At 38.9% G+C, this 22,496-nt stretch overlaps 1 protein-coding gene across 1 annotated transcript in view; it reads left to right on the top strand.

Moving 5' to 3' along the window:
• The window catches only part of LRRC4C (leucine rich repeat containing 4C), an 876,636-nt gene that overhangs the window by 413,915 nt on the left and 440,225 nt on the right, over positions 1-22,496 (top strand). Inside the window, 1 exon segment of the mRNA XM_032488484.1 lies at positions 13,076-13,212. The gene's annotated coding sequence lies outside the window, so the exon portion shown is untranslated.

Genomic DNA, 22,496 nt, shown 5'->3' with positions numbered 1-22,496 from the left:
AGCTACAGCAAATATCATGTGAGATTTACTGTACAAAGAAATGAGAGGAAGTAAGTGCAGCAACCTCTGGATGCCAAATGCCATTTATAAAGGTATTTATAACTGAAAGGGTTCTTAAGGATCAAATCCGTGTCATCAGAATCACCTGGGAATCTTCAAAAAATTAGTGTATCTCAGCCTCATCTCTCAAAATTCATCTCAAAATTCTGATCAGTCAGTTTGCTGGAGGAGTTCAGACTTGCATACTTAATTTTTTTTAAAAGGATGTGTGTAATTGTGATGCACACTCAGAATCAAGAATTTCCAACAACCCAGCTTTTTTTACACAGGAGAGGATTGTTTTAGTTGTCTATTGCTGCATAACAGATTATCCAAACTTAGATGCTTCACACAACGTAAATGTATTATCTCACAGTCCTGTGGATCAGAGATCCAGGCACAGCTTAAGTGCTTCTCTGCTCATTGTCTAACAAGGTTTCAGCCAATTTATCAGCAGGGCTGTGTTCCTTCCTGAAGTTCCGAATACTTGTCCAAGCTCTTGTGATTTTTGGTGGAATTCCTTGTGGTTCTGGGAGTGAAGTCCCTATTTGTTACTAGTTTGGCTGAGGGTGACCCTCTGCTCCTCCAGGACACTGCAGTTCCTTTCCACAGCCTTCTCAGAGATGCCCTCATGGACCATCTGACAAGATGGTAGCTTGTGTCTTCAAGCCCAGGAGGAGACCCTCTTGCTACATTCTAACAAGATACATTCTTTTGTAATGTAACATAATCACAGCCTGACTGTCCTCATCATCTTTGTCATAGTCTGGTGGCTAAAAGCAAGTCTCAGATTCTTCTCACACTCGAGGGAAATGGATTTAAAGATATGACACGTTGGAGGTCATATCAGAGAGTTTGTCCCTCATAGGGAGCTAAGTTCCAAGTAGCTTAACTGATAAGTTGGGTTTATATAACAAATTGGTGCAACATGGATAGTCTTATTCGCCAGGATGGTCTTACAGTAGCAAACAAAAGTAAAAATCTCTCATTTCTCTCTCTCTTTAATAGGGCATTCAGGGTGCCCTATAAAAGCTGGTATAGTGAGCATGTATTTCTGCATTCTAACTGAGCTTTTCATAGCATGTGCAAACACTGGTTTATGAGTTTGCTCATTTTTCTCTTACCATGTAGGTAAAATATTTGTGTAAAAATACTAAAGAGTTAATTTACAAAGAGCCTTTGGCCCTAACATATGGCGATGGTTTGGAAAATACTACTTTCTGCTAAAGTATGATTTTTTTGTGGAGAGTGCAACCACATTTTGAATAGTCTGCACGTGTGACTGGAATCATTCATGCGGTAAACATTCCAGCCTAAAGGAAAGTTAAGTATTTGGCAAAAAACATGGATGGCAATGTGAGCTGAAGGTATTTTCCCATTTTTAGCATTTTTATAGCTACTTAAATATATTTTGGACTTAGCATTTCACAAATATGTGGAGGCACCTCAGGAATAAGTTGGTTATTTTAACTGACCCCTGGCTAAGATAACATAGACAAGTCTGAAATTTTGTCGATTACCATCTGTCTCTAAATCTCTAAGGTCTCGTAATTTTGCAATTGGGAAGTTCTTTCCAATATCTTTTTTTTTCCTATTTAATTTAAAGTTATTCCATCTTGACATACAAGTAACAACCACAGGCATATGTTGAATGTATTTGGGGAGATACTTTTTCTGTTGCATTATCGGTGTGTTTAAATATGGGTGCTATGATTACAACTAGCTACCATTCTCCTCGTGCCCCAGGTGTAATTCCTAATGTTAGTTCATCTCATTTGATTAAAAAAATTATTTTTGAGACATTGAAAACATTCAAGTATGTCAATGTAATATTGTCAGACCTGTCTTATATTGGTTTTTTTGGAAAGATATAAATTTGTAGTTACAGCTGATTTTTTATTACCCCCAATCGTGACCTGCTGTCCTTATCAGATGAAGATAATCAGGCTAGAGGTAACTACTATCCTGCAGCATATATGTATTCTCAGTGTGTATATTTTGATACATTTATTCCATATGTATATATCTATAAAGTTGTATAATACTGTTTTATGCTTTTCATTTGCACATATTTTATAGATACACTTTTTCACCTTGCTGTTTGCACTTAATATTATAAAGTAATTCTAAGGAACTAGTTCAGTTATTTTGACTGCTGAATGGTAGTATTCTGTTGTATAAGTCTAATACGAGTTATTTACCCATCTTTAATGGAGGACATCTAATTATTTACCATTACTCATGATTAGAACAAATGCTTCAGTAAACATCTCTGGACATGTCTGTATGTACTTCTGTGGGTGTGTTTCTCCAGGAAAGTTGTATTTGAAACTTGTGGTACTCTAATCCCACAGAAGTAAATATATCTTATCTTGGGATCTAAGACCTGCACACATGCATATATACCTATATGTGGAAAGAGACTTACCTTTAACTTTTCTGCATTCACACGCACACACATTCACATACACACGCACACACACACACACACACACATATACACATGCATATGTTTACTCCGGGATTTTGTATTCTATTCTGATGTGGGTAAATTAAAGTGGGTAAAGAGGCCCACTGAATTGAATTGGCAATCTCTTGATGGGTTGTAATGATCTGTTTGAAAAATGATGGCGTAGGCGCTATACTTAGTAACAGAACTGCTGTAGAAAATGGGCATCCTCAGCTTCTTCATATTGCGGAATTGCTCTTTAAAGAGTTTTAAAAATGCACACACTCACCAGTGGTGTAAATAAACTTCTATGCCCTTGTGTTTTCTATTTTCTTCTCAGTTTCCTACATCTTGTGTTGTTTTTTTTAATTGAGGTATAACTGACAAATAAAAACTGTATATATTTTAAGATGTACAGCTTGATATTTTGATGTATATGTACATTGTGAATGATCACCACAAAGTAATTAACATATCCATCACTTCACACAGTTGCTTTTTTCTTTCTTTCTTTCGTTCCTTCCTTCTTTCTTTCTTTCTCTCTCTATCTCTCTTACTCTCTTTCTCTTTTTTTGTTGTAAGAATACTTAAAATCTAGCTCTTTAGCACATTTCGAGTACACAATACAGTATTGTTAACTACAGGCATCATGCTGTACCTTAGATCTCCAGAACTTATTCTTCTTGTACAATCGAAATTTTGTGCCATTTGGCCAACATCCCCTGCTCCCAAGCCTGTGGCAACCATCATTTTACTCTGTGTCTCTCTGAGTTTTGGCTATTTTAGATTCCACGTGTAAGTGAGGTGATGCACTCTATGTCATTCTCTGTCTGGCTTTTCCAGTTTTCTCAAACTGTCATTGTCTGGATTTGGAGAGATACGGAGATTCTCTGAAAGAATCAGGTTGGTTTTGGTTAAGACCCATCACACTGAAAATGTGCATAAACTTTATAACACAGTAGGAAATAGAATGTGGAATTACCTACCTATGGGTAGCAGATATTTCTTTAGGGTGCCTCCCACTCTCATTCCTAATAACATAAAAGACAATGAACCCAGGTCTCTGGGTTCTTCTCAACCCAGGGCTTCTTTGTAAAAACTTTGCAGAAACCACCAAATTCAGTTTTTTCCAAGTGTGAAAAAGGGCAGGTTTCAGAAGTTACACACTCATTCACTTACACCTTTACTTTCCTGAATATATTTTGCAGGGCTCATTTGTAGGTCTATTATTAAACCAAATTCAAAGTACTCTACCAGAAGTCAAGTCGTCAATCTTACTAAGCCTCAAAAATGAACAACTTTTTTTTGCCTGACATAGTTCTTTGGGGTTATTTGTTCCTTGAAGATTTAGAAGTATTTGTCTATAAAATCATTAGACTTGACTTTTGTTTGGATCAGGGGAATTGTAAGGGGGAGGGGTGGTAGGTGGTTGTGCTCATTGGAGAATGTATTGTTTACTTCCAATTCCATTTCTTTAATGGGCATTCGTTTATTCATGTTTCCTACACATTCTTTAATCAGTTTTGATATTTAATATTTTTCTTAAAAATTCTCTTTTAATAGTCTTTCTGATATTTTTGGCATAAAATTGTTCATGGCACTCTACTACAATTTTAAAGTATCAATTCTATTTCTAATTATAGTCTGTTATTTCTCTGAATTATTTCAAATGTTTCCTTTCCATTATCTGCTTTTCCATGGAGAAAAATTCACTATTGCTGAAAATCTCTGTGATCATTTTGTCACTGCTGCTGTTTTCTTTAATTTCTGTATTCATCCCAAACCGGTTTTCACATGTTTCTTTTTTAAAAATCTAATGTATTTAGTTACATACAAAACCCACTAATAGGCCATGTTTCTTCTTTTATAATATATGTGTGTAATTAAAGCTTAAATTGTCATCATGAAAGTCTTATCATTGTAACCCTTAAATATTAAAAGTATAGTATATTCACTGTCATTCAGTTCCAAATATTTTATAATATTGAGTATAGTTTCTCTTATTTTTACATGAATAATTTAGTTGGCACAGTGTTCCATATATGTCAGTTAGGTTAAATTCATTCATTGGGTTCAAATCTTCCATAAACTTGGTGTTTTAATCAGACAAAGTCATCAACAGGATTGGAACTAGTTTTAGTTTTGCTGAGAAATCTTTATGATTCCTTTATAGTGATTGTTCCTATTTTTCTTAATTTGTCATATTGCCTTGCTGTTTTGCTTTAAGTGACTAAGTGAGGTGTGTTAAAATCTGCTATGATTATTGGATTGCTTATTTCTCCTTTTACTTCTTCCATCTTTAGCTTTATATGTTTTGGGGCCATGTCATTGTTATTAGGTGCATCCAGATTTAGAAATCGTGCGCCTTACAGTTGTATAACTTCAGGCTTAGTAGGGGTTCCCTCTGCTGTTGGAGTCTTTTTCCTGTCTCTATTTAGATATGCATCATTTTATTTAGGTCATCCCACCGGCTAAATTTCCTTCTTAATCCCTCATATCTGGCAGTTCCTCCTCCACCTAATTTTTTTTTTCCATAGCTGTGTTATTTATTGTTATCTTTCTTAGATTCATGTCCAACATTTCTATTAGTTTTGTAATGGGAAGTGTGTTCAGGTTAGTTTAATCTCTTATGTGGTCAGAATTAGAAATCCAAACCATAATAATTTACCCAAAGAAAGGACTTCCATTCTAACTAAATAAATCTTGTCTAAGGGGTTCTTATTTCAAACAAAACAAGACAAAATAAAAGCGTTATTGCAGTCTATTTTTAGGAGATCTAATTTACTAAATGATTTCAGAACTAGCAACTTATTACTACTATTATCCCTACCAGTAACAACCCTACTACTCTTTCTACCCAAAGTAATAGTGGTTAATAGCTAATACTTGCACAGTGCACACTCTACGCTAGCTGCATTTTAAACTCCTTTGCCTGCATTAGCTCCTCACTTAATCCTCACACAAATACTCTGAAGTAAATGTTATCACTGTTCTCATTTCACAAAGAAAGAGACAGAGGAATAAAAGTTAAGTAACTTACCCAAGATTACTTAATTATGAAATAACAGAAACAGAATCTGAATGCAGATGATTGGACTCGAAAGCCCCATTCCTCATCACAACATCAGGGCAGCATTTCGATATGGGTGTTTGGCCATTTCTTCCTTCAACCAGATGCAAAGACATGACTCTCAATGCGGATTCCTTTCTTTATTTCTCTCTGAGAATTCTCTGGTGCTTTGTGTTTGAGGTTGGAGTTGTGTGTGACAAGAGAGGGACAGAAATGACACACAGACTATTAGCAATCAAACTCAGAGGACTGCTGTTCTATCTTTATGTTGCCTAATGTGTGATAGGCATTCCAGAAAAAAAAATGTGGATAGTGAAAAATAATAGCTATCCTTAATTAGCATTTATCTTACATCAGAAGTAGTGCTTTTTGCTTTCCATGGGTTATCTCATTTAAGATTAAAACAAGCTTTCTAAGTAAATACCATTATTATACCCTTTTGCAGTTGAGGAAACAACTCAGAAAGTAACTGTGACAAAGTCAGTGATCGCCACCTGGATTTGAACTGAGGCCATGTGACTCTATCATGAGTACAGATGATTATAAAGTGATTTTGCCTCCCCAGGAAAGAATGAATGAAAAAATAGCCACGATTTTCCTTACAATCAAGCTTAGCCTGAAAACCTAGCTGAAACAGTTGTGAGATGTGGCATAATCATATGCTCTGCTCGTCTTATTTTGATGTGTTCCTGGGCAGGTGGAACTTTAACAACTAGAGTTCCATAAGCGTATTTAAACTTAGATTTTGTTTCAAAACATTAAGAAATAGACTATGGTAATGAATGAAAGAAAGGTACATACTGACATCGGTGTCTTTTCTGAAATCAATATATTAAAATATTTGATATTGAGTTATATAAATTGTAATTATATATCGTGTTTCTGATTGAAGATAGCAGATAGGATATTATCATTATAAATATAATAACTCAGTTCTTGATTGTATGTTTCTGTCAAAAGTCTCATCGAGATTTGGAATGCTGATGACATAAATACAATAAAAGCACCCTTTATTCACTTATCTCCAATAAAACAACATTAGAAGGAGATACACTCCCTCTTCCTTATGGTCAGCACTTCGGGTCTCGTGGTTCTCTGTTAAATTCCTTATTTGTTGGGATACAATTTGCAGAGATTCTGTCTTTTAGCATTAGTGTCTCTGCTTTGGCTTTCAATATAAATTATGTCTTTACACTTAAGTGGTGAAAACAACTTTGGAATGCCTTTGGGCTACTTTTGGAGTAATCGCGGTCAGTGGGCACCCAGCGACTGTCAGGTCTGAAAAGGGGGCGGCCAGATGTGCAGGAAACGAGAGCGTACGTTCATATCAGGCCTGTGGGGGTGTCGGTGTCTTCTGGACCCTAAGAACCAGGAGAAGCCTCGCTGCACCTTCACTTCCCTTAACTCTGGCTCTGTGTTATATACTCTGCAGAGTCAACAGCATCATGTGGCGAAGCGCGCAACTGGAGACGGAGAGCAGGGCCCTTGTTAGACTGGGTCCCCGAGACAGATCTGCCACCAAACCCGAAGGGAATGAGAAGAGCTGTAACTACTTAAGAGTCCTAGTATGTAAGCAGTATGATGAGGCACTAAATGCACCTCTTCGCATTCTCATATCAAGCCTGGATGGCAGGCAGGGGTGGAGGGTAGTCGTTATAAACCCCGTATTAGATGTCTGAAGCCACATCTGCCCGTGGTTGGACTCCAAAATATCGCCCTTCCTTTTGTATGCAGGACACATATAAGGAAGAGTTAATATTTTCCCTGGTCTAGTGTTTACTATAAGATAAGTTCCTTTATTTTAATGATGTGGTATAGCTTTGTAAGGAACTATTAGCTCTTTGATTCAGATGTATGGAAAGACTACAGTGATTGACTGCATCTAAGAAAACGTCAACCTGCACCCTACTTCCACGTGAAAAATCTGACTTTATCACCGAATATTTCTTACCCTTGCTCTTCTCCCTTAATCCAGCTGTACTAATACCATGGATATAACTGGATACAAGGCTAGATGGGAGCTTCCTTATTCCCTTTAGGTGGGACATTATTCTCTTTGAAATATCTTAACTTTGTGTAGAACATATTCACTTTCAGCATTCAGAGATATTTATACCCAGAAAGTCCAACTTGGGTCAGTCATTAGAGTAACCATTTTTAAAGTCAAAATATCTGTGGTGTAAGCAGAAAAGAACATGGAGACCAATGTAAGGTCTGGGTTTTAACACTTCTTAAACAAGTCACTAGCTATATATTCTTGGTCATGTACCTTGTAATTTCACTAAACAGCAGTTGCTACAATTCATTCTAGAGCCTTTTAAATTGTCTTGAGAATGATGTGGGACCACACATAAAAAATACACTGCTTTTTACTGGCAACTCAGAGGTAGCCAAATAGAGCTTATTAAATGAAAACAGAAGCAAAAATATTTAAAATTCATAATGGTGGGAGATTATGATTAATTAAAAAGCTAAGTTTTCTTAAGAATGTTTCTCCATTAATTCATTTTAAATACTAGCTGTAATTCAGCCTCGTTCAATTCACCAGCCTCTCTGGGGGGATCCTTTATTCCTGGCAGAAGTTTGACAACTTGTGGCTTCATGATATATGGATTATATTTTAACAGAGGGATCAGCAGCTCATCCAAATACCTCTGATTCGAAGGGAAATAACACTTTTAGGTGGAAGCCTGCGATAGACTTGGACAGCTGCATAATGACAAATTAGCATAGGTTTACACAGTACACAGCTCCATTAAAATTTTGATGTCTTAGAAAGGAACAGAAGGTTGTTAATTTCCTAAGGGAAAATCTCTGGACGATGTGAAGACCTGAAACAAAATCCACCCAATGTGACAGGCGGGTTGTGAATGACTGAAAAGACGGAAAAGCCCAAGTTCATCACAGGACAAGTGTGTTGCATTATTCCTAACAAACAGTGGCCCGTTGCAGCTTGGGTGATAACAGCCCTCTCATTTTTTTAAGGGAGGCTAAGAATGCGTAGGCTCTCTCTCTCTCCTGTTTGGTGAGAGGTGACATAGCATAAGCCTGTTCATATGACCTACGACCATAGCTTTCTCATGCAAATACCTGTGCAAATGGAGAGGAGGAAAATCAGGAAAGGGGGAGGACAGAAACGGGAGAAGGAGGAAGGGAGAGTGGAGGAGGGGAGGAAAGACAAGAAGAATTGGGATGAGGTGGGGGCAGAAAAGGAAAAGAATAAAGGAAACTAGGGAATCTGCTTGATTTTATGACTTAGCAGCCACGGGCTTGTGGCTCCAAAAGTTACTAGACTGTGGGACAAAAGGTGGCTTAATGTGTCAGAGGTTCTGAGATCTGCTCACACGTCCAGCCACACTCTGCAAACGGGAATAACAAGAAATCACTGTGTTAACGGAGAGCGGGTTCTTGTCCTGTGGCAGAAGAATCCAGAGATGAGAGAGGAGGTCAAGGAAGCAAAGCAAGGATTTCCTAAGCGATAGGACACTCTCAAGGGGAGAGCGGGCAGAGCCAGGCGAGGAGCTGCCCTGAGGTTCTTCTGCAAGCTGGTTATATGGACTGTGGAAATGAACGAGGGGAATATTCATAGGGGAGGCAGGGGCTTTGGGTCGTATTTCCTGATTTTCATCCCAGCTCCACCCTCCTAAGGGGAGGAGGGATTTTTGTCCTTATTTAGTCTTGATTGGAAGTGTCATGGCGTCAGCGCATGATGGGTACTTCTGATCTACAAGGCTGATTTTATTGTAATGAGGGCATCATGAGCAAAACTTCAGACACCAGAGAGTCCCACCTTTCCCCACCTTTCCTTGTCTGCCTCTAGGATTTTTGTCACTCCAGAATGTGTGGTTGTCTGTCAGTCCAGAGGTTCCTGCTTTTCTCTGTCCAGTGATCCCCATTGTTTACAAGGTGTATACTTTCCTGCCATTTGGCCCACGGCCCCTTTCACTGCTCACATCTAGCTCTTTTCCTGCTCTAACAACTCCTGTCCTTCTATTAGGACTAACAGTAGGAATTTGTGAGCAAAAGGTGACTTCACTGCAAAGCTGTCTGGGACGGTGGGTTTCTGTAGAGGTCTTCAAACTCCACGGGCAGCAGGAGAACATAGGAAAGTGATTCGCAAAACTTGCGCCACCCAAAACTCCTCTAGCATTTTCCTTCTGTCACATGAACCCCATAATTTGAATTGCTTTCTACTGAATAGAGTCCCTGGGTTTAATGATACGTAGTGTGTTTTCCACATTCTTATTAAGCAGTCAGCCATATATTTCTATTGTCATTCCAGATTGATACTAGAAAACACAGTTTCCTCCCTGCGTTGATTTAAATCCAGACACAAAGACACCTGGCCTTTTAGATAGCCTTTATCTTGTTGTAGATGATACTAGTCACGGCCTCTTTTGAAATATTGACAATAACACCGGGTATTGTTTAAGTGGGAGATTAATAAACATATAAAATGATAATATTCAAGTAAAAAGGGGAGTGAATTGAGACAGAAAACTTCAGACCAGCTGGGGGAATGAATAAAGATGTAAGTGAGGTAGGAAAGAGGCCCTGGGGCCCCCTGATAATGTTAAGCCAGTGTTAACTTTCCCCTCACCTTTCTACCTGATTATGACTGATATGTGGCCCACCCTTCCATGTTATTAGCCCCAGATAAGTGGAAAGATGCATTAGAAGGTGGAAGCAATGGTTATAGAGTCAGACCCTGCTCCTTGCTAGGGGAGAGATTTAAGAGAATCTCTTGTTTTCCTGAGCTCTGCTTTTCCAGCTGTAAAATGTGGACACTGATCTGTGTGATCTTGATAGCTCCTATTCTAACGTGCAGTCAATTTTTTTTTAATATCAATTTCTCAGAGCCTCATTTTTCTTATCTGTAAAAATGGGAAGAATGCCTACATCACAAGGTGACTTTGGGAATTAAAAGATAGCAGTTGAATATCTTTCCCTATACGAATCAATGTAATTCCTGAATTTAGTTATCAAGAATTTACTGAACAGGTATGACACTGTTTGAGTCTATTTGAGTCCGGTATTTCACATAGCAACTGATGAGTTTTTGGATAGTGAGGATTTATCAGATGCTTTTAGTTCCTGGATAGCTATGGAAGCACCTTGCACGTAGGCAACCCTCAGTGAAGATTTACTCTGGTTTCCTTGACCGTGAGGATAGAGACAGCCTTGCTCAGCTTTGCACCCCCAGTACACAGCACAGTGCCTGACAGTCAGGAGCGCCCCGTGGAGGTCTGTGGCCCTCAGGCAAGTCATGGGATCTTGTTGGGTCTCAAGTCCTGGGCTATAAAATGTGCTCAACAGTATCCATCCCCCATGGAGTGGTTGGAAAAAATGGTAAACGATTGTTTCAAAAAAGGTAAAACCACGACTATCATACAGATAACAAAGTGAAGAAGTGTAAAACATTTTACATAACTCATTAATCAGTGAGAGAACCAGGAGTGATATAACCAGTTAAAAAGAAAAATCCAAAACAAAGACACATTTATAGATTCAGAATATTGAAATTAATGTGCTAAGGAGGTAAAACTAGCTTCTTGCACAAAGTTAATTGAACCTCTACTAGACAGGATAAAATGTGTCTATAGAGAATTATTTTGTACTGCTAACAGCTATGTATATTTTACAGAGTTGTAAATTCTGTAGAATTCTTCCATAGAATCAGAATCACATAAGCAGAAAGGTGGGCTGTGGACAATGTATACAGTTTTCCATTGAAGCACATTTTCCCCACATAAGTAAGTTAGATAATCATGTAAATTACTTAGCTTGTGCCTAGCACATAGCAGATTTCCAATAAATGGTTACTTTTAAAAATTGTAACCAGGAAGCAGTGACAATGATACAGACTATTTTGTGTAGAGACTCAGTAAATTGAATCAGAACTTCAACTCGAACAATGACTTAATCTATATTTTAGATGAGGTATTTTTCCCCTCATGAAACTCAGGGTCCTCCTCCTCTTTTTAAACTCTTAGCTCTACTATATTTCTTTAACATGTGCTAAGAAGAGTCTGCAAATTGCTGAGCAAATTTAGACATTTCTCTCTAGAGTTAAATATTGTCCTAAGGGGAATTCTTACAATAACACAGAATGACGTTGAGGAAAACCAAGTTCGACACAAACTTAACAATGGCTGCTTATTTATGTATTTACAGAGAGAAGACTCCTCCGCTGTCACTTTTGTTTAAGCAATGGTTCAAAGTGTTGAAAAGGGGAGTTAATTTTATGGAGTCAAGGGACATATTACTGAGACTGTATCTAATTGGCAAGGGTTCTATTAAGTTCAGGAGATTTTCTAAATGGTACATTTGACAGTTCTTGGTTGGCTGTAAGGGAACAAGAAAGAAGTTTGGGGATGTTTCAAAAGAGGAAGTATTGTTCACTGTGCAAGCAGAGGATTTTCTGTGTCCGATCGCCTAGAACAAGAAGGGGTCCATGGGGTTCTTTGTTGATGTCATAATGATTGTAATAGGTTTGGAGGAGAGAACCACAATGACTGATGGTTTCTTAATATAAACCAGTTAATATAAGAGAGAGTTAAAAAATTAATATGGTTTAGATGTGAATGAAATGATTTTGTTGAATTTAGTTAAAGTAGCCCGTGAATCCAAAATAGACCTTTGAAATTTCAGGTCAAAACAATTGTGATGGGGAAAAGAAAAATTACGTGGTTAAGGAATCTGACCTTATGATATGACATATAACGACATGAAATTTATTACAAGTTTTTCCCTGGAAGTCAGCATAGCCCAATGTCCAAGTCACTCTTTTTCTTTTGTCTTAAGACAGATTCAGTGTGAAAGTGTTTTTTGATATTAATTATTTAGACAAAGCAAAACAATAATTGATGGTCCTCTCCCACTCCCGAGTAACAAAAGAGTAAGAGCAATGGACTGAGCTTAGCTGGTCTTAAAATCTGACCTCCCTGACTTCTAAGTTTTTTCCCTATGATCTGAAAAATGAAGCTAATAAACACATGCCAGACAGAGACCTATAGGTAGTGAGTGCTTAGAAAAGTGGTTATATGAATTGAGTAAGATTATACATATTGTATATATTTCAAATGTTATACATATATATGATATATGTTTATATATATTACTAATATATATTATATATATGCTATATAACTAGCAAAACCTCAGGCCCATGGTAACTTCTCAAATTTAAACTGTTTTTCACCTTCTCAGGTCATGCAAGAACAAGAACATTTAGTGAAGTCTATTACATTGAGCCCCTAATCAATACATTTTTAGGAAGCCTTTATCATTTACCTGGGCTTCTACTAGGTGTTAATTATAGACACAAAACCACATTAACATGTAATATAGTTCTTAAAAGGGAAATTTTTTTCTTCCTACCCCTTTCTAGTCAACCAATAATAAAAATATTCAAGTATTTTTGGTGTGAGTTATGGGTGCTATAATCTATTTGATCAACCAGCATTTATTGAACATTATATATTCCTAAATATATCCTTTTATTCTGTTTTATATAGGAGTTACTGGGAGAGCAGAGATAACCTATGTAGAATAACAATATGGAAACATCCTGAAACCACGTTGGAGTCTCAGTAAGTTGACTGGATTCAGATTTCACAAGCAGGGATACTGGTCCGTGGACAATTGGCTACAGGTAAGTGAGAGGTATCATTTACTCCGTTAGGCTCTTGCAAAGATTGATTGACTGTGGGGTTGTTAATCACCTTTCAGATGATTGTAATTTTCCTTCGGCACAGCTGACAGCTTCCCTTCCCTCCCAAACGTACACGTGTGGATGCGAACATATGGCTAAATGTCTGGCCATTTCATCTTGTTCATTTGGGCTTCAGTCAATTACAAAAGGAGGAAGCAGGGGGAAAGAAGGACCCACCTCATAAAACTTTTACTCGTAGTGATTTATGCAGAGGGGTGGGAGTCAAACTGTTTCTGGAACAGATGTTTCTTTCCACTGCCCCGGGAGTTGAAGGTAGCAGACTGGTCTGCCCAGGATTCAGGACGGAACAAGCAGACAAATGGTGACGCTCTCCTCCCCCGCCCCCCCTTTTTTTTTTTGAAACTGGGGCAGCAGTTGGGTCATTAATATGAAACAAAGTGTTTGGGAAAGGTAAGCGGCTTTTTATTCTCCCTTTGAAAACCTGGTGAAAACCTGGGAAGCTTGGTGGGGTGACAGCATGACAGCGTTTTCTATTGGGCTCTTGGGAAAGCTGAGCTTGTCTGAAGGAACCAGTCTGGAGCAATCAAATTCCAAGCGACTCATACAAGTGGCAGTTTGTGGGCTGAGGGCATGGGACGTGGCATCCTCTGTAGTTAAACGTTGTCTTATCAATAGTCAAGGCCACTTGTGCCTAGAAATAGGAGTTGTCCAGCTCTGTGAAATGGAAATAATCTGTTCATTCATCTGTGGGGTTTCACAGATGTGTTGAGGCGAAAAAAAAAAAAAAGTAAGATCAAGTTATAGTGGCATTAAGCTGCATCTCTGGCAAGGGAGACATTTATGCTTGCCATCGTAATTGGCAAATACTTACTTGAATCATTCATGCTGTTTTAAGAGGGGAGTAGAAATATTATTAGAACCTGGCACCAGGGCAGGAGGAGATGCTCATACATTGTCTTGTGAGTATCTAGCTCTCTGGGTCTCATGTCTAACAGCTCTCGGTCCTGAATCCGTAGCTGAAGAGCTTCCCTGAAGACAACTATTCTTCCTTGCATCAAGTCCATCGCATTACATGGATTAAGCTGAATAGAAGGCATGTTATCTGTCTTCCAGGAAACCACTTAGTCTTGAGAGTCACGTAAGAACATAGATATGGAGGGTTTTTTCTAGCATGTAAAGTGCTCTCTAAAGATGAGGAGGTAATGGTAAGATGGAGATAAGGCAGCAGCCCCTCAAGAGGTACACGAGCCAATAAAGAGAAAAGACTTGACGCGCTCTTGGTTGTTTTGTTCACTTGCTTTTTGTTTGGAGGGCTTTTTGAAGTGCATGTGATGGTCCTCTGTCTTTGCCTTCACTCTCAGTCCTTCTGTCTGTTCAGAAGAGAGGGTGTTGTTTCCTTTTACTTAGACTCTTGTGTTTGTAGAGGAGAGACTCATATAAGTGACTCAAGTGGAAAGAGAGTTATTCTGTTAACATGTGTGGGCTGGCACTGAAACAGAATTTGAAAACAAGGGGGGAAAGAGAAAGTTCTAGAACCCTCTTATATGTTTGTACCATCCTCATAAACAACAGGGAACTTATCCTCTTTGCGACTCTGATTCTCCCTGAACATATATTCTATTCATTCTGCCCCCACTCCCCATCTCTCAGCTTCTGATTGCTTTTCTGCTCCTTCTTGTATTTGCTTCTCTCATAATTTTGCTTTGTACATAGCTTCTCATGGCCCCTCTAGCCACCTCCCATTTATTCAGCTTCAAATCCTGCTGCTAACTGCCTGCATCTGTTGGGTTACACTCAGGAAAACAGAAACCACACCAGTGATTTTAACAGATAAATTCTAAGAATTATTAACCAGATATTGGAGAATTAAAAATGCAAAAAGGGACGCCAATGAATCACTGAGGTAGAAGCTGCAGGGAGTGGCTACTAGGCTGGCTGCAGGGACAACAGGCAAGAGTTTGAGGTGATTAGAATTCAGAATGTTGGAGGAGGGGCTTTACAGAACTGGAATTCAGTAGCTTTGGGTAGAAGTGTTAACTGAAGGTAGAAGAACTTTAAAAGCTTGGAGGGGGCCGGGGGTGGAGGACAGTACTCCATTTTGCTGGAATCCATGTCTCTAAGAAGTTATGTCAGCTAGCTGGTGTAGTGGCCTCAGGAGCTCAGATTAGGGAGCACAAAGACCTGGGACTCAGGATTTTGTGAGGAATGCTGTTGAGCTGATGTCACAGTGTGGAGAATTAGAAGGGAACCCACAGGCAGAGCTGGGACCGCATCTCTGAGGAAGGGGTCCCAGGCAGTGAGCACTGTTGTATCACCTGGAGAGGGGGCGATGGGCTGTTTCTAGGCGTGCAGACAAAATGCAGAGCGGAACCAGCTGTTGCGTAGGGAGACACTGTTGGGAACATTCTCTCTGACTGTCCAGTCTCCCTCTAGCTTTCTCTGTTGGCAGAAACAGGGAGTGAGGTGGCAAAGGAGAACTGCACTTTGCCCAGACCCAGGCTCAGTATTTCAAAGCAAAATAAAAGATGGATTTGAACTGAGACATATTAATTTAATAGTGGGCACACAGCCTATCCCCTGTTTATGTGTAAAGGGGTATGTACGTGTGTATGTGTGTGTGTGTGTATGTGTGTGTATGTGTGTGTGTGTTTAAATTTTCAAAAAGTGAGACTCTGATTGGCTTGATTCATCTGATGACTGAGGTCACAGATGTTGACTTAACTAAGATGTGCTGACTTTTAGTCCAGTGCCACTCCCGGCTTAATCAAGCGGCATCAGATGGTGGGTTATAAGAGAATGCAATGGAAAGCATTCCACTTAAGGCTTTAAACCAGATTGTTTTCCTGAAAATCAACTGAGGACATTCATGTGATTGCTCGGTGGAACAGATATAAAATATGTAAATGTGACATAGTTAATGATTGACTTTTTCATTAAGCTTTTTATTGTGAACCTACTGTACATGAAAATGTACTTTTAAGAAATAACGTGGAGAGATCCCATGTACCCTTTCCTCCATCCCCCCTAATGAATTACCTTACAAAACTACAGGACAGCAAGACTACCAGTGATATTGACATTAGTACAGTCAAGGTACAGAGTTTGTCTGTCACACAAGGGTCCCTTCTGTTGCCCTTTCTCGGCCACACCCACTCCATTCCCACCCCCAACCTCTGCCTGAAGTGTGGGCAACTATTAATCTGCTCTCCATTTCTACAATTTTCTCATTACAAAAATATTTGATAGATGGAGTCATGAAGTACGTAACAGTTAGGGACTGGCTCTTCTCACTCAACTTAATTCTCAGGAGATTTATCCAAGTTATTGGGTGCATCAACAGTTCATTCGTTTTTTTCAACTGAGTAGTATTTCATGGTAAGGATATACAAGTTTATCTTCCCATTCTCCTGTTGAAGGATGTCTTGATTGTTTGCAGTTTGAGGCTGTTACAAAGTTGCTGGAAGCATTTACGCACAGATTTTTGTCTGAATATAAGATTTCGTTTCATTTCCTGGAAGTGTAGTTGCTAGATTACATGATGGTTGCATACGTAGTGTTTTTTCCCCAGGTTTACTGAGATATAATTGACATATAACATGGTGTAAGTTTAAGGTGTACAGTGTGATGATTTCATACATATACACACTGTGAAATGTTTAACACACGCTTCATCTCAAACAATTGCCATTTTGTTATTGTTATTATGGTGAAAACATTTACGAGCTACTCTCTTAGCAACATTTAACTATATAATGCAATATTTTTAACTGTAGTCACCATGCTGTACATCAGATTCCCCAAAACTTATTCATCTTATAGCAGAAAGTTTGTGGCTTTTGACAAGTGTCTCCCTATTACTCGCACCTCCTACCCTGGGTAACAATGAATCTACTATCTATTTCTATGAGTTTAATATTTTTAGATTCCACATATAAGCAAGATCATACAATATTTGTCTTTCTCTGTCTGACTTATTTCACTTAGTATAATGCCCTCAAGGGCCACCCATGTTGTTATAAATAGCATGCTTTCCTTCTTTTTTATGACTGAATAATATTTCATATATATATGAGATCTATATCTATGTATTACATTTTCTTTATCTATCAATTCATTGATTGACACTTAGGTGGTTTCCATATCTTGATTATTATGAATAATGCTGCAGTGAACATGCGGCTCCAGATAGTTCAAGGCAGTGATTTGATTTCCTTTGGTTACATACCCAGAAGTGAGAGAGCTGGATCATGTGGTACTTCTACTTTTAATTTTTTGAGGACCTTCTGTGATATTTTCTGTAGTGGCTACACCAATTCACATCCCCACCCACCAGGATCCCCTTTCTCCACATCCTCACCAGCATTTGTTATCTCTTGTCTTGCTGATCATAGCCAGTCTAACAGGTGTAAGGTGATATCTCATTGTGGTTTTAACTTGCAGCGCAAACCGCTGAATTTTGATGAAGTCCAATTCATCAGTTTTTCCCTTTATGGCATCATGCTTTGGTGTCCAGTCTAAGAACTCTCTTCCTAGCCTGAGACCCCAAAGGTTGTCTTCTGTTTTAGCCCCCTAAAGGTTGTATAGTTACATTTATTCTATTTAAGTGCATAACCCATTTCAAGTTATTTTTGGATAAGATGTGAGACTTAAGTCACATTAGGGACAAGCCTGTCGATGTCCACCTACTCTTCTTGGTTTGGACATCTACTGATTTTTCCGTCCATTTGAAATCGCCCTTATTGTTAGTGTAAACAGTAATTTGCAGCTGAAATCTGGACATTTGGGGTATTGTATTACAAGACTCTATATCTTATTTACACCTTCTGTTTTTGCTGCCTTCTTCTGATATTGATTCAGCAGGGGAGGTGGGGGTGGGAGCAGAAATTCGTGTTCCTTACTTGGCCTCTGTTGCAGCATGAGTGCGTGGGGGGCTCCTCATTACCTTTGAGTGTGGACCGGAGTTCCAGCCCCCACTAGACGTGCACTGACATGTCCCCAGCTGGGAGGTACAGGAGGGTGGTGTGACTGCCACCCACTTGGTCACCACTGACGTCATGGGCGAAAGAGTGGCCTCATTACTGCTGGAGGTAGGGAAAGTCCTTGCGCTCCCTGAAGTTGATGCCTTTCCAGCATGTCGGGATGTCTAGCATGGAAGGGCCCCCGTTCTGCTGAGTGAAGGCAGAGGGACAGACTCCCTGTGTCACCTCAATTAGCAACACAAAGGGTGGAGAGTGGGCTTGTTGATACAAGTTCTGGTTTCCTACCTGACCTTGCCTGATGCCTCCTCGGTGGGGAGTTTAGGGGACCTTGTCATAATTTGGTGAATGTGAAGGTCTAGGGTCCCATTAGGGCTTTTCTGGCTTGGGTAGGGATAAAGCAATAGTTGTTTTTTGGTTTTTTTTGTTTGTTTGTTTGTTTGTTTTTTGTGCTGTTCAGCTGGATGAGAGTCACTGCTATCTTGCTAATAAACTGCCTTTTCCTTGTCCTTTGGGTAGAGAGTAGACATTTGTTGTTTCTTTCTTTCTTTCTTTCTTTTTTTTTTTTTTTTTGTCTATAACTGTTGGAATTTCTAGGTTTCTGGTCTCTTCTACTCCAAGTCTGGGATCTGTAAGGCAGAAGGAAAACCCAAGAACTCACCATCATGTCATTACTTAGATCTCAGCTTCCTAGACCATCTGCCTCCTACTCTCCAGCTTTAAAGGTCTTCTTATATATTTCTTATTTACATATAACGTCCAGAGTTTTTAATTGTACTTAATGGGGTGAATAGGAAAAACAAAATCTACTCTATCTTCCTGGAAGTGGGAGTCCCTTGGAAGCATTTTTGATGAAATTTTGATGGGTCCATTTTTATTGCTAATTTTTAAAAACAATAATTCAGTGAGAACCATAAAGCTATAAAAAAAAAAAACCCAGCAAAACAAAGCAAACAAAAAACAAAAAAATTCAACCTTTCATTAAGTCCATTCCCCTGTATTCGGATAGGAATGCATGCAAACCCATCTCAAAGAGACGATTACTTTATACAGTAGAAGCTTAAACATAATTATCGAATGAAGGACTAGTTACTAAATTAATTAATTTAGCAAATTGTCTTCTGCATGCTAAACAATGTTCCAGGCACTGAGGAGGGCATATTAAGTATGTATGTGTGTGTGTGTGTATATATAGATATGTATATATAGATAGATATAGTTATACAGACATAACTATCAAGTTATATAAAAACCATTAACACTGCTATAATGGAAGGACTATCCATAACTACAATATATAAGGTAGAAAAAGTTATCTTTCATCTCCTCCGAGCAAGGCAGTGTCTTGTTCCTCTTTGTCTACTGCTTGTGTCTAATGAAGCACATTACTCATCATACATGACATGCTGAAGGAGTTTAGCAGGGGAGGAGAGAGCACTTTGAGCTGCTGGGAAGTGATCTGTCGTATATTTTCCAAAATTTCTGTAGAAAAGAGGCCTGTAACATTACTAAGTAACACATTCTCATATTGCACATTCCTTTACCAATTTAGAAACTTTTATGTGAGTCCTGTCCTTGCAAATGAACTGAGGCGCTTATTGTTCTGGCCTTGGTAGAAGCAGAGGAGAGATAAGCAGCCTTTTTCACACATATTACTTTTAAATATTTAAGATCAAGTGCCCATCTATCTCATCATAGATGCTTTGACTCCAAATACCAACCACAAGAGCTTCATGTTTTACTATATAATATATATATATATCTGTATATATATATATACACATGCCGATGGTCTGTGAGTCAAATGTCAATCCCACCCATCCCAATACACACAAGACAAAACAAACAAGTGCACTGAACAAACAAAAAGAGCAGCATATGGTAACAAGATGATTTAACATCACTGTCCTTTAAGGCAGGTGTGAATTCTATCCTTAAACATAGTCCAAGGAGGGGTTCTGAGTTTCATCAGTTTATTGTAAAGTCTGACAGGCTGGGCATCCCATAAACAATGGCTTTCCGATTACCCAAGGATGGAACTTTATCCACAAATATAAAAAGCCCTTGGCAGGAAGTCAGAATCACAGCTAACGAACTCTCCAGCATGTCACTCCTGGATCAGGGGACGCCAGAGGCGTACAGAAACCAACAGGAACCCTGATGCTAAGAATCTTGATGGAATAGAAACAAGCCACGTTTAATGCATGGCAAGGAGCCGCCTGCTAAAGAAGAGTCCTGCTCATCACAGGCAGATGAAAAGAGATCCTTCTAACCTATATCCTAGACACTTAGAGGACATCAGCTTTGACTTGTGCATTTGATAAGCAGCGGTAGACTGAGGAGGGTTTTCTAAATAATGAGTATTTACAGGACCAGTTTTTTAAAAGAGCATCCTGGTGTTTGTTTGGTTGGCTTACTCTTTGGGTGAAACGCTCCCCGTGAGTTCCCGTGCTGCAAAGTACAGAGAGATGGCAAAGTTTGGAGTAGGATGAGTTCTACTTTATACGATTTTCAGTGAAAAAAAGTATAGCACATTGAACTAGACAGGCTATATTTACATGTGGTTCATCTTGTTTCACGGAAATTCATTTTAATAGGTTCCTGATACAGAAAAGCACACTTAGAGAACACACCCTTAACACTTCCAAGAATGTGCAACCTTATGACAGCATCCTACCTGTCATTTAAACTTTATAGTTGTCACAGACTGAAATGATCAGGATGCCATATAGTATTCAACATAGAAAATAACCTGTATTAACAGAAAATTGCACTATCCTGTGGGTTTTAAGGTTTATAAAAGTGATTAGACTTTAAAAATTTGCCATGTACCCAGTTATTATTTCTTTTCAAAATATGAATTGAAATATCTTTTAAAATATATTGGCATGATCATAAGCAAAACATGTTTTATTTTTAGAAACTTAGAAACAGAATAACAAGATAACAATCACTTTGTTACAGAAAAGAGATTAAAGGCATCAAAAAGATATGTGTGAGTGGCAGTTCCTTCTCATGGCCATCCTCCTGAACGTGATTTGGCTGTTTTTCTGATTGTGCAATACAAGATTTAGCCAGTTTTCCTGAGCCACCTTCACATGACCTAGTTGAGAGCTGAGAGGTGGAGGCAAGAAACACAGAGAATGTCCTAATCAGAGCCATTGCATCTTCTTGCCGTATTCCAGCTTATCAAACATTACTTCACATGTTTCCAGGTGTATGTGACACACTTTTTGAAAGAAGAATCAGACCCTGTCTGTGAAGTCTCCTATCCTGCCCGTCCAACCTAAGTAAAACGATCATATTATCAACTTTTTTTTTCAAAATGACAAATGTGCTAAATATATGGGAATTCCTTATGCTTGATTTCTCACATTTTGTATCTTTGGGCTTCATATGCACATTGCAAATACAATGAAATATCTCTGCAGGAAAGCAAAACATTTCACAGTGGGCTTTTACTGTTCAAAAAACCAAACCAAAAGTCAGAAATTTCAAGGCCATACTGACAATTTAGGACAGGCATTCTATTCAACTGCATGGTATACGTCTATTTCGGAGAACAACTCCTAAGTGGAGTTCCTTGCACGGAGATGGCACAGTGGTAACAACTTGTTGAATGAATGATGGTTTATTTCATACACTTGGAAATAGCATGGTAGAACCAAAGGTGTGCTGGAAAATCAGCTGAGGGGGAAAAAAAGCTCTGATTTAGTGTTTTCCTGTTTCTGTGGGATAAATACTCCCCCTATGGCCCATTTTAATTACCAGTGTGGTGTCACTGAACACAGAGGTGGGAAGAGATGTGCAGAATGTTCCCTTGCAGGCTGGTACAAGCCGGCCCCAGTGCCCTCCCGGCGGAGCCCCCTTGACTTGCTTTTGTGTGCTTTGGCGAAGGAAAATCATGGCGCAGACTTCCTGTTAGTTAATTAGCTGGCTTGATTTTGATGTCTTTCACCGGTAATGATAACCAAGTGTCACTTTTCCAGGTAGGCTGCCTGCAGAAAGAAAAGTTGTAAGAAAACCTCCCCAGGAGCTCCCAGGCTTTTGACAGCAAATAAAAACCAAGGAAGGCCTGGAGGATATTCCTGAAGTTGAAAAAGAAATCTCTTTAACTAGGGCCACCTACTCTGGGGCCTGGGAGCAGTTAAGCATGCCTTGAAGAATCCTTATTCTTAGCCACTCTAAGCTCCAAAACTGAATAGGAAAGCCTTAGGCACACTCTTTAGCAACATGGTATGGTAACTCTTAGAATTTATAAAATCCTTCCAAGGCCCCGTGATGCTG

Source organism: Camelus ferus, chromosome 10, assembly GCF_009834535.1.
Source record: "Camelus ferus isolate YT-003-E chromosome 10, BCGSAC_Cfer_1.0, whole genome shotgun sequence".
NCBI classification, from domain to species: Eukaryota; Metazoa; Chordata; class Mammalia; order Artiodactyla; family Camelidae; genus Camelus; species Camelus ferus.
Note: the sequence above shows the minus strand (reverse complement) of the source record. Positions and strands in the feature narration are given on the sequence as shown.